At 29.7% G+C, this 9,837-nt stretch overlaps 1 long non-coding RNA gene across 1 annotated transcript in view; it reads right to left on the bottom strand.

The window, feature by feature from the left end:
* Positions 1-3,192, bottom strand: part of LOC109842939 — a 24,117-nt gene extending 20,925 nt beyond the window's left edge. The window contains exons 1-2 of the long non-coding RNA XR_002247450.1: positions 3,064-3,192; positions 2,797-2,899 (exon numbers count right to left, since the gene is read on the bottom strand). This is a non-coding gene — a long non-coding RNA (uncharacterized LOC109842939). The remainder of the gene's footprint in view (positions 1-2,796; positions 2,900-3,063) is intronic.

The raw sequence follows: 9,837 nt of genomic DNA on the forward strand, positions 1-9,837 counted from the left end.
TTAATATTTTTTCAAGATGATGTTGCTAAGAACTTTAGGGAGGGGAAGGAAGGGTTTCTAGACATGGTGGACCTGCTCTATCCTGGTGAGGAACACTGAGCTGAGGCTACTAAGGAGTTCATGGAGAAGTATAGAGAGGGTAAGGGCTTATTTAATAGAAGTTTGGCGATGAAAGCTAGGTAGAAAAAGGACTTCAACCTAGGTAAATTTAGTTTATAAATTGAATATATCAAATTACCAATTATAAGTTATTTTTTGCACCAGTGAATTCAACTGAGGCAATGTGTTTGCAGCTAGTTGGTGGTATATGTATGGCGGTGATTATCCCTTTCTGCAAAACTTAGCAATAAATGTTTTTTATCTCACTAGCAGTTCTTCTGGATACGAGAGAGACTGGAGTACATTTGAGAGGGTAAATTACATAAATATCTAAAATTAATAAGATGAAGTTATACATTTACGACTTTACTAGTTTGTCATCGATGATTAGTTTTAGTTATACTTGTTATTTATCAAATTTGTACTTTCTATTTGGGTTGTAATCTTCATTTGTTTTGTACTTGACAATTGTTAAACTAAGGTCGTTTTAATCTTATATTTTGCGCCATGAATGTTGGTTTATTTTTTGTAATCTTCATATCATCTCTCATTTATAATATTCAATAGTTGAATTGTGCATAATTTTTTAATCCCTTTTAACATTGTTGTGTGAATTAATGGATGTCGAAAAGGAGGAATGTGGAAGGTGATTATTCTCGGGGAAAGAATGCTAATACTTGGATATAGACTCCTAATATGGAAGATAAGCTAATTGATACTTACTTGCATCAACATGTACCGGGAAATTGAGTTGATGGCAATTTTACATTAACGGCTTATAATGAAATAGTGGCCAAACTCAAAGTTTGCTTTCCCAATAAGCCATTTGACAAGGAAAAAGTGAAGAATCGTATGAATATGAAACCAAAATGGGCAATTTGCTATGATTTGTTTAAGTCTATTGGGAGTGGTTTTGCTTGGAAACGAAACACGAGCATGTGAAGTGCAGAGCCAGAGGTTTAGGAAAGGCTAATTGAGTAAAATTACATAATCTTATCTTTTTTAATTACTCGCATTTAAAGCCACATATTACAGCAATTCTGAAACTCTAATTTCAAAGTGAAACTCAAAAATTGGAGTTTCAACCATGCTGAAACAACATCCTAATTAGTTTCAGCATGATTGAAACATCATTTATGTGGACTATTTCATTATTTTTTTCACATAAAGATGAACTAATTTTAGATGCAATTTTGTTCCAAGCTAATCTAGAAGTTGCTGAATGGAGGACTAAGTCTATCCAAAATTATGATAAATTATTGGTGTTTTTTATAGGTGATAGTGCAACTGGGGAACATGCTAAAATTGCAATTGAGAAAGAGAAAGGAGGGCTTTTAGTGCAACTAATGAGTTTGATCCTCATACAATAGACGACATCAATGGTATGGTTTCTAGAAATGAAATTTTATTGGAGAGTTTCGATGGGATTAATGATGAGGACCCAAATAACAAAAAAGATGAACATGTTATTACCCGTAACCCCTGTGAACAAGTCAACCACAAATTCACAAAAGAAAACTAGAAAGTCGAAGGACAACATTTCTATTGTTGATCATGAGGTGATAAAGGGTATGCACTGGATGGATGAGGCAATTGAATCAACTGGCAATAAGTACAAACAAGCTCTTGAATGTACTCCAATGAAAGGAAGTAATGTTTGGAAACATTTGCCTGAGCATAATGTTGAGCATGATCAAATTAAAAATGCGCATCTTTTCCTAACTAAGCATCCATAGGATCTAAAGGCTTTGATTGGATGTCCATTTGAAGAGAGTAAGGAACTTCTTATGATAATGTTACCTTGAGAATCTATGCCAACCCCACTACGTTATTAGCTTACTATCTACTTATCTTGTGAAGGTGTGATGCTTTGGTATTATGGGTCTCTCTTTTTGTAAGTTATACTGCCAAAATTTGATTATCTATGGCAATTGCACACTTGTTTATTTTTTTGTTGCTTATGGCAATGCTTGGTATGGATTTTGTGGTCACATTCTGCTAGAAACATGTGCTTATGGAAAAACTTTGGTATTATGGATTATGTCCCTCTTTTTGTAAGTTGATTTTGCCAATCTTGATTATGGCAATTTAATCAGACTTGCTCTATATATAATTTTTTGTTTCGTATAGCAAAACTTGTATGGAATTGGTGATCACATTATGAAAGGAACATGTAGTTATAAGCTTTCTATGTTGGTATGTGAATATTCCTTACTGTTTTTCATGCTAACTATTTTAGAATATTTTTCATATTTATGCGATTTATATTGATAGTGGATATTACTTAATATTTCCCAACTATAATGTACAAGTGACAGTGATGATAATAATAATAATAATAGATAGGTATAGATGCATATTAGATATCTAATTTCTAACAATAAAATAATATAATAACACGTAATGTTATTTATGTAATTTTACTTCACTTCCCTTCCTTTCACTTTATAAACTTCCAAAACGGGGTAAAAAAAATTTCCCTTTGGTTCCCTTTACACCCTTGACTGTCCTCACTTATCCTATGTTCACTTAACCTCCCTCCTTCAGTAGGTACAAATCCAAACAAGTCCTTAATAAATAAAAACCATCCTACTAGCTGCTTTTAACAAAATACTACTAAATCTATAGAAATATAGCCAACCTTAGTCCATGATAATCACAAACAAAAACTGAAAGAAAGTAATGATCAAAACTTACAGCTGCACGCCAAAGATGAGACACAGAAAAATCAATCTTCAACCGCGTACAGGGGTAAGCAGGCCCTTGGCTAAACAAAACAACCCATCAAATCTCCGGGCCCCTGTATCATCAAAAACAGCAAATGATGATAAGAACAAATCCTCAAAATTCAGAGCAAAGAAATTCATTTTCTTTATCCAACCCTTGATCCCTACAAACCGAGACAACAAAATTCTGATGTGATTTAACTCATATCCACAACTTAAACCCTAACAACAAAATTACATATTTCTTGAAACCATGATGCAAGCTGCGACAGAGACCGGCCGGGCTTGTTATGCTCGAATTCACAACCGTCAGATCGCCAAAAAAATCGAAAAAGATCAGCAACGGCATCCTAAAAAGACCGCTCCCGTGCATATCTAGTCCGCCGCCGCTGGAGATCTGATCGTACGAGGAGCTAATCTCGCCATGAACTTGCAGCGCCGCGAGGTGCCACGGAGTCAGAGGGGCAGTTTTTGAATTGCGTGAATTGGACCAGCGTTACTGTTTGGCGAAAGAGTGATTTTTGAATTGGGACTTAAACGGCGCCTAGACTGGCTAGCTCGAGCCCAAGAATGAACGCCACATTGGATTTAGAATCCAAGGGGCCAGGTGGACCAGCGCATGTAGTGTAAAAATACACAAGGGCTCCAACCGCTTAGAATAAAAAATAAAGCAAATTATCCAAAAAAAAGAAAAAAAAAGCAACTTACATCGCACCGAGCTGTTGACATTCAAAGCGAAGTTAAAATTAACTTGCTAAAGTGTTATGTTTTTAAGGGTAACTAGTTTTTATGCACGTGCAGTGCACATGGTAAAATATTAAAATATTTTTTACATTTATTTTGTTACTATAAATAAGACAGATTTATCTTGAGTTCAAATATGTAAAATTAAATTATTAGATTTACTATTATTTTTATTTAAATATTATTAAAAATCAATGTAATGGATTTTTAAGCTAAACTAAGATGAATGTACCTAACTGGGATATTGAATATTATTAAAAATCAATGTAATGGATTTTTAAGCTAAACTAAGATGAATGTACCTAACTGGGATATTGTAATTGTCATTATGAACTATAATCATAGCAATAAAGAAATCACATTTCTTATTGTATTGAAAATATAATTGCACAACATTTTTTGATATTATAAGCTTAATTGGGACATCTTAATTAATTTCTTAAGAAAAAAATATGAATTGGCATAATAATATCTTCAAGTAGAATAGTAAAAGAAAATAAATTAAATTAATACTTTATATCATATTCCAAACTCTACTAATCCCAAGATATAATATGGAGTCAAGCATGAATAACAATATCATTATGAACTAATGTTCTAGTAAAAAAGAAACCACATTTCTTATTACATTGAAAATAAAATTGCAATATCATTATGAACTAATGTTCTAGTAAAAAAGAAACCACATTTCTTATTACATTGAAAATAAAATTGCACAACACATTGGGACATTATAAAAAGAAACCACATTTCTTATTACATTGAAAATAAAATTGCACAACACATTGGGACATTATAAGCTCATATTTTATAATAAACAATTTTACTAACCCATAACAATCATATAAAAATAAATTGCAAGGAATGGTTCCGAGATGCCTCTTCTTACATGAGATAATAAAAATCAACCTATACAATAATATGCATTATTGAAAAGCAGGATTTGAGCAAAACCATAAAGAAATTTATAATGAAACTCAAAAAAACATGAAGATTTCAATCAAGTGCGTATTGCAGAACATTGTAGTCAGATAGTAATTGTCCAAAAGCAGTAAGATTAGAGCAAACTTATAAACAAATTTAGAACAAACTCAAAGAAACATTAAGATTTTAAACAATTGCGCATCGTAGAACTTTATAATTAGAAAGTAATTATCCAAAAGTAGTAAGATTAGAACAATTCCATACAGAAATTTACAATGAAATTTGAAGAACAGAACATACCAATTATAGAAAAGACAGGGAAATACACCTATAATTGTCCAAAAGCAGTAATAAAAAGACAAAAACTAAATAATAATGGTAACTATAGTATACTTTTATGTGATGAAAGCAATCACATAAGCATACAAAACTACTAATAATGTTGTATGAAAATCCGTTATAAAAATTCCTAATTCTACTCAAAAATTAAGATATGATATAAAATGATCAAAAAATATTATCCTTTATTATTTTTATTTCATATTTTAATTGAACTGAGATCAATTTTTCTCCACCTTTATCTTTTCCTGGACAATTCTAGAGTAGCATCTTCATCATCTACGTCGATTGTAATATCAGGCTGGAGTTAGATTTCTTGTGCTATTATAATTCCTTTGCCTCGTTCATCTTTTGTTTTTTCATCTAACTTCACCAGGAATTTGAACGTTTTTTACGATGTTCAACACAAATTTCTGAAAATATGGACTCTGGTTATTTTTTTGTTTTAATGAGAACAAATGTTATTTTAATATATATGAATTTTTTTTATTTTTAAATTATTACTTGAATAGAGTTAGGAATTACCTCTTTTTTCTGTAATGATTTTTTCTGTTGTGCATCCAATAAGAATTTCTGTTGCATCAAATAGTATTATTCTTACATTATCCGTGCTATTTTCCACAATAATCTTAACTACGTACCTGTAGTTTTCATTGTCGATTTCTAGAGATAGTTAATATTGTATTTTAATATGTTCATGCCATAAATGTAGTTTTCATTGTCGATTTCTAGAGATAGTTAATATTGTATTTTAATATGTTCATGCCATAAAAAAAGATATATTACTTAACTCGATTTCTAGAGATAGTTAATATTGTATTTTAATATGTTCATGCCATAAAAAAAGATATATTACTTAACTTTGATACCGAGCCATCAATGATTCTGCAGCATTTATCATTCAGACACTCTTTAATAACATATTTATCTACTTTCTTGTTGTAGCCTTTGCAAGTATAGAACCATGGCCCGAGTCTATTCAAAATAGTAGTTATCTTTGCCTTAAATGTACAATAGCGTGTCTGTATATTGATAAAATTTAGTTAGATTTAAATATGTTAATAAGAATAGGTTTCTAATATTGTACTTGTATTGAATTCTATGATATATGCATAATATCACTAATTTAAATTTCTTTTTCATTTATAAAAAACATTGATGGAGATCCTTTTGTTTTTGCGTCTTCTTCCAAATAAAACCTGCATATTAGATTAAAATATAATACTATTTTATTATTGCGTTATATGAAAGTATGCTTGTTCTACTTACCATTCCCTTAATTCTTTAGCTAGTTATATTTTTGGGTTGATATATATTGTTGATATAATTTGCGACGATATGCTTGTCTCCCCTGCAAAATTAAGATAATTATTGGATAAATTTTATGTTCAGCTGTCTTTAATAAGAATTTCAGTAATAAATTATGTACCTTTGTATATAGAGATTTTAAAATCTGATAATGCTGTTACAGGCTTATCTTTGATTTCGGCTTCAAGAATTGATCATTCATTTGTAGCCAAATCCCTAAATAAAGTTACGCGCATAGTCATTTCACTGTATATGAAAAAAGAAAGTATGTTAATCTTATTTTTTCTTATGATATTAAAAATAAGTATCATGAATATACCTTTTATCCATTAGCATGATTTTCCTTCTATTGCCTGGTTTGTTATGTTTTGTAATATAGTTGATCACCGGCTTCACGTTAGTCATTATTGCAAGAATATCTGCAAGTAATTTTATAAAAAAAATTATGATTCTATAAATTAACGTCTCATTTTGTATTGAATATTAAAGTAAGAAATTTATAAGTACTTACTAATTTTTGTAGCATCTTTCATGAAAAATACTTCTTCAAATGGGACAAAGTTGTTCAATATGTTTTCCAAGTGAAAACATGTTGGTGCTTCTTTGATAGATACGTCTTTTATTAATACTAATTCAAGTGACTTGTTGATACTTGGAAAAGCTGGGTTTATTCCTTTCACTTGAAATGAAAATAATTTGATTCTTTCGAAGCATATCTATAAACTTTTTGATAGTCTCTCCCTACATAACTCCATGTATTTTGTTACCCTACAAATATTATTAACACCAGAGATAAATGTTTGGAAAATATAATTAATTAAAACTAAGTTATATATTATATTTTAGTTAGTTATATGTAAACAGAAAAACAACATAAAAAGGCATTCTGAAAGTTATTGGGTTTTAATGAAATTTACCGAATAGATAATGACAATCACAAAAAAATACAAGCTGAATTATAAACGCTGATATTATGAAAATAACAAAAAAATACAATCTTTTCTCATTTTTCTTCTATTACAGATAAAAACTTTCATAACCCAAGCTGCAATATTTGTCTTCAGAGCTATGCTTGGAGGCTCTAGTACAATATCTAAAGCCAATTCTAAATCAAACTCCAAAAATAGTGATAATCGCCACATTTTTAAATTCTCTGACAATTTTATATCTCTTTGCATAAATAATGGATGAACTTATTATGTATTCTCAAGGTCGGATCTCATGATATATGTTGTTAGTTAATGGCATTATACTAATTGATGAGAGAAGACCTCGTATTAAAAGATTCCAAATTAATATAATGAAAAAAAAGTGTAGAATGTATGTTAGCAAAACAGTACAAAGGAGTGCATGACGTACAGATAAAAGCTATGTTAGTCTAATTAACCAAATATTAGATTTCATTGTATCATCAGAATACTTTCACATGTTACCTTTTGAAGGTTTTAGTGATCTTGTTTCTTCAGTTGATATTATTTCTTGAGTTTTGAAAAGTATATTCCGCTTTCTGTATGTAGTCTCATGATTGTGCTTTCTTCAGTCTTACAATTTTTTGTGCATACGCCAATTTCAATTTGCTGATATCATATATTTTTGAATTCTTATGCAAGTATCAAAACTCTTAAGAGAGTCAGACATATTCTTGTAGACTCCAAAACTAAAATTTTCATATTATGTGTTTTGATTTTCTTCTGTATTTTTACAGAATGAAAGATAAGAGACATATTGGTCTATATTAATCTTACATACAAATTCCATGTTTATTAAATTTAGAAAACTTTGTATTGAAAGTAATTAGAGTCATTATCCAATGAAATAGTGCTAATAGCATGTTACTTTTCCATGAGGATAACTATTGGTGATATGAAACTGAAGTTGATTAGTTTAGTGGATAAAAGATTCAAATAATGGAAGATTAAGATAATGAATAAGAAAAATAGATGACCAACAGATTTTCTTCTGAGAATTATTAAATAAAATTTACACTACCACACATACAAATCACAAGATGCATGAAAGTTTTAAAAAAATCACAATTTTATTTCCCCCACTATCAGGCCGACTTTTACAAACAATTATAATTAATTACTTTAAAATAATCTAATCTAATCTAATAAGAAGAAAATAGATGGAAGTGTTGTGAAAATTATTATAATTAGATACCATGATTAATTGACTAAAATAAAAAGAACAATATCTAATTTAGTTCATAATTTTTAAACAATCTAATCTAATTCTAATAAGAAGAAAATAACAAAGATAAAAAGTCATCATTATTAAATAAAATAAGAGAGACACCAAGATCGAACCTTTGAGAGAGAACAGTTGATAATTGCTTCAAAGTCTGAGAAATATTTGGTGAGAGAAGAAAGTGGATTTGATGCTTTATTTATACCCAAAAAGTCCTATTGCTATAATAAGAATTTAGTTATAATAAGAATTCAGTTATCTTTGTGAATACACGTATTAAAAGATAGACACAATCATAGCACGTGCAATATGATATCTTTCTGTAATATAAACTTATTATATTATTGTTAATAAATTAATCATAATATGATTTTACACATGCAAAGTAGATAAATTAGTTTAAACTTTTAGATAGTGTATAATATTTCAAACTTAAAAAAGTATAATATCATTATTATATAATATCATGTATTAAGGATAGATATATTAGTTGTATTAAGGATAGATATATTAGTTTAAACTTAATTTAAAAATTATTATAATTTGATTAAGTTAGAATTTTATAAGATTAGGATAGTTTAAACTTTGAAGTTATTTGATTAGGATTAGAATAAATCATTAAATACAATTTAAAAATTAGAATTGATTAGTGATAGAATTCAAACTTTATAGTATTTTTGTCTACAGAAAGATTTTGTCGAACTCGTGCTTTTAAATGGAGTATGATTTTTAAAGTGGATGAGCTTTAAACCAAATAGGCGTTAAGGCTTTGGGTTTATTGGAAAAAAAATTCTATTTCGGTAAGTGGGCAGACTTAAAAATAAATGAGATAAAAGTTAAGGTTTAAAAGGTAAAAAATACCATTTTACAGATTGGCGCAAGAAAAAAAACCTAAAAATAATCTCATTTTTAGCCCTTTCACGTTCTTCACCTTCACAAAATGCAAGGAGGAAAAATTGTCGCGCACTACCGTTAGCTACTGCTGCGGCTGAGGGGAGTCGGATAAGATAAAAAAAGGAAAAAACGAAACAAAGCAAAAAAAAAACACATGGGAAAATGAACTTGATGTTTCCCTTTTAGGGGCTGTTTGGTACATTTCTAAAAAAAAAAACTCAAAACCATGATGAAAATCATTTATGTACATTTCAGAGGGTTTCCCCCATTTGATATATTTGGTATTGCCGGCGACCAAAGGTTTCCGGTGGCAAGACCCTCACCGGATCGATCTAGGCTTGTATTTATTTTTGATGTTCAAAATCTAACTACAAAAGTTCACAAGTCATTACTCATCATCATTATCATGCTAAGGCCTCAATTGGGTAAAGGGAAATTATACCTTAGAAAGTTTTGATTTGTGATGATAACTTGAGTTCCTCCTTCTTCTCCTTCTCTTCTCCCTACTTTTTTTTGAGAGAAAGGATGGGATACCATAAAGATATCCCAGCCAGCTAAATAACAAAAGATGGTTGTTACATAATAGGTACATATCCCCAACCTAGAATATGTA

The sequence above is a fragment of the Asparagus officinalis genome, chromosome 5 (assembly GCF_001876935.1).
Source record: "Asparagus officinalis chromosome 5, Aspof.V1, whole genome shotgun sequence".
Lineage (NCBI taxonomy): Eukaryota > Viridiplantae > Streptophyta > Magnoliopsida > Asparagales > Asparagaceae > Asparagus > Asparagus officinalis.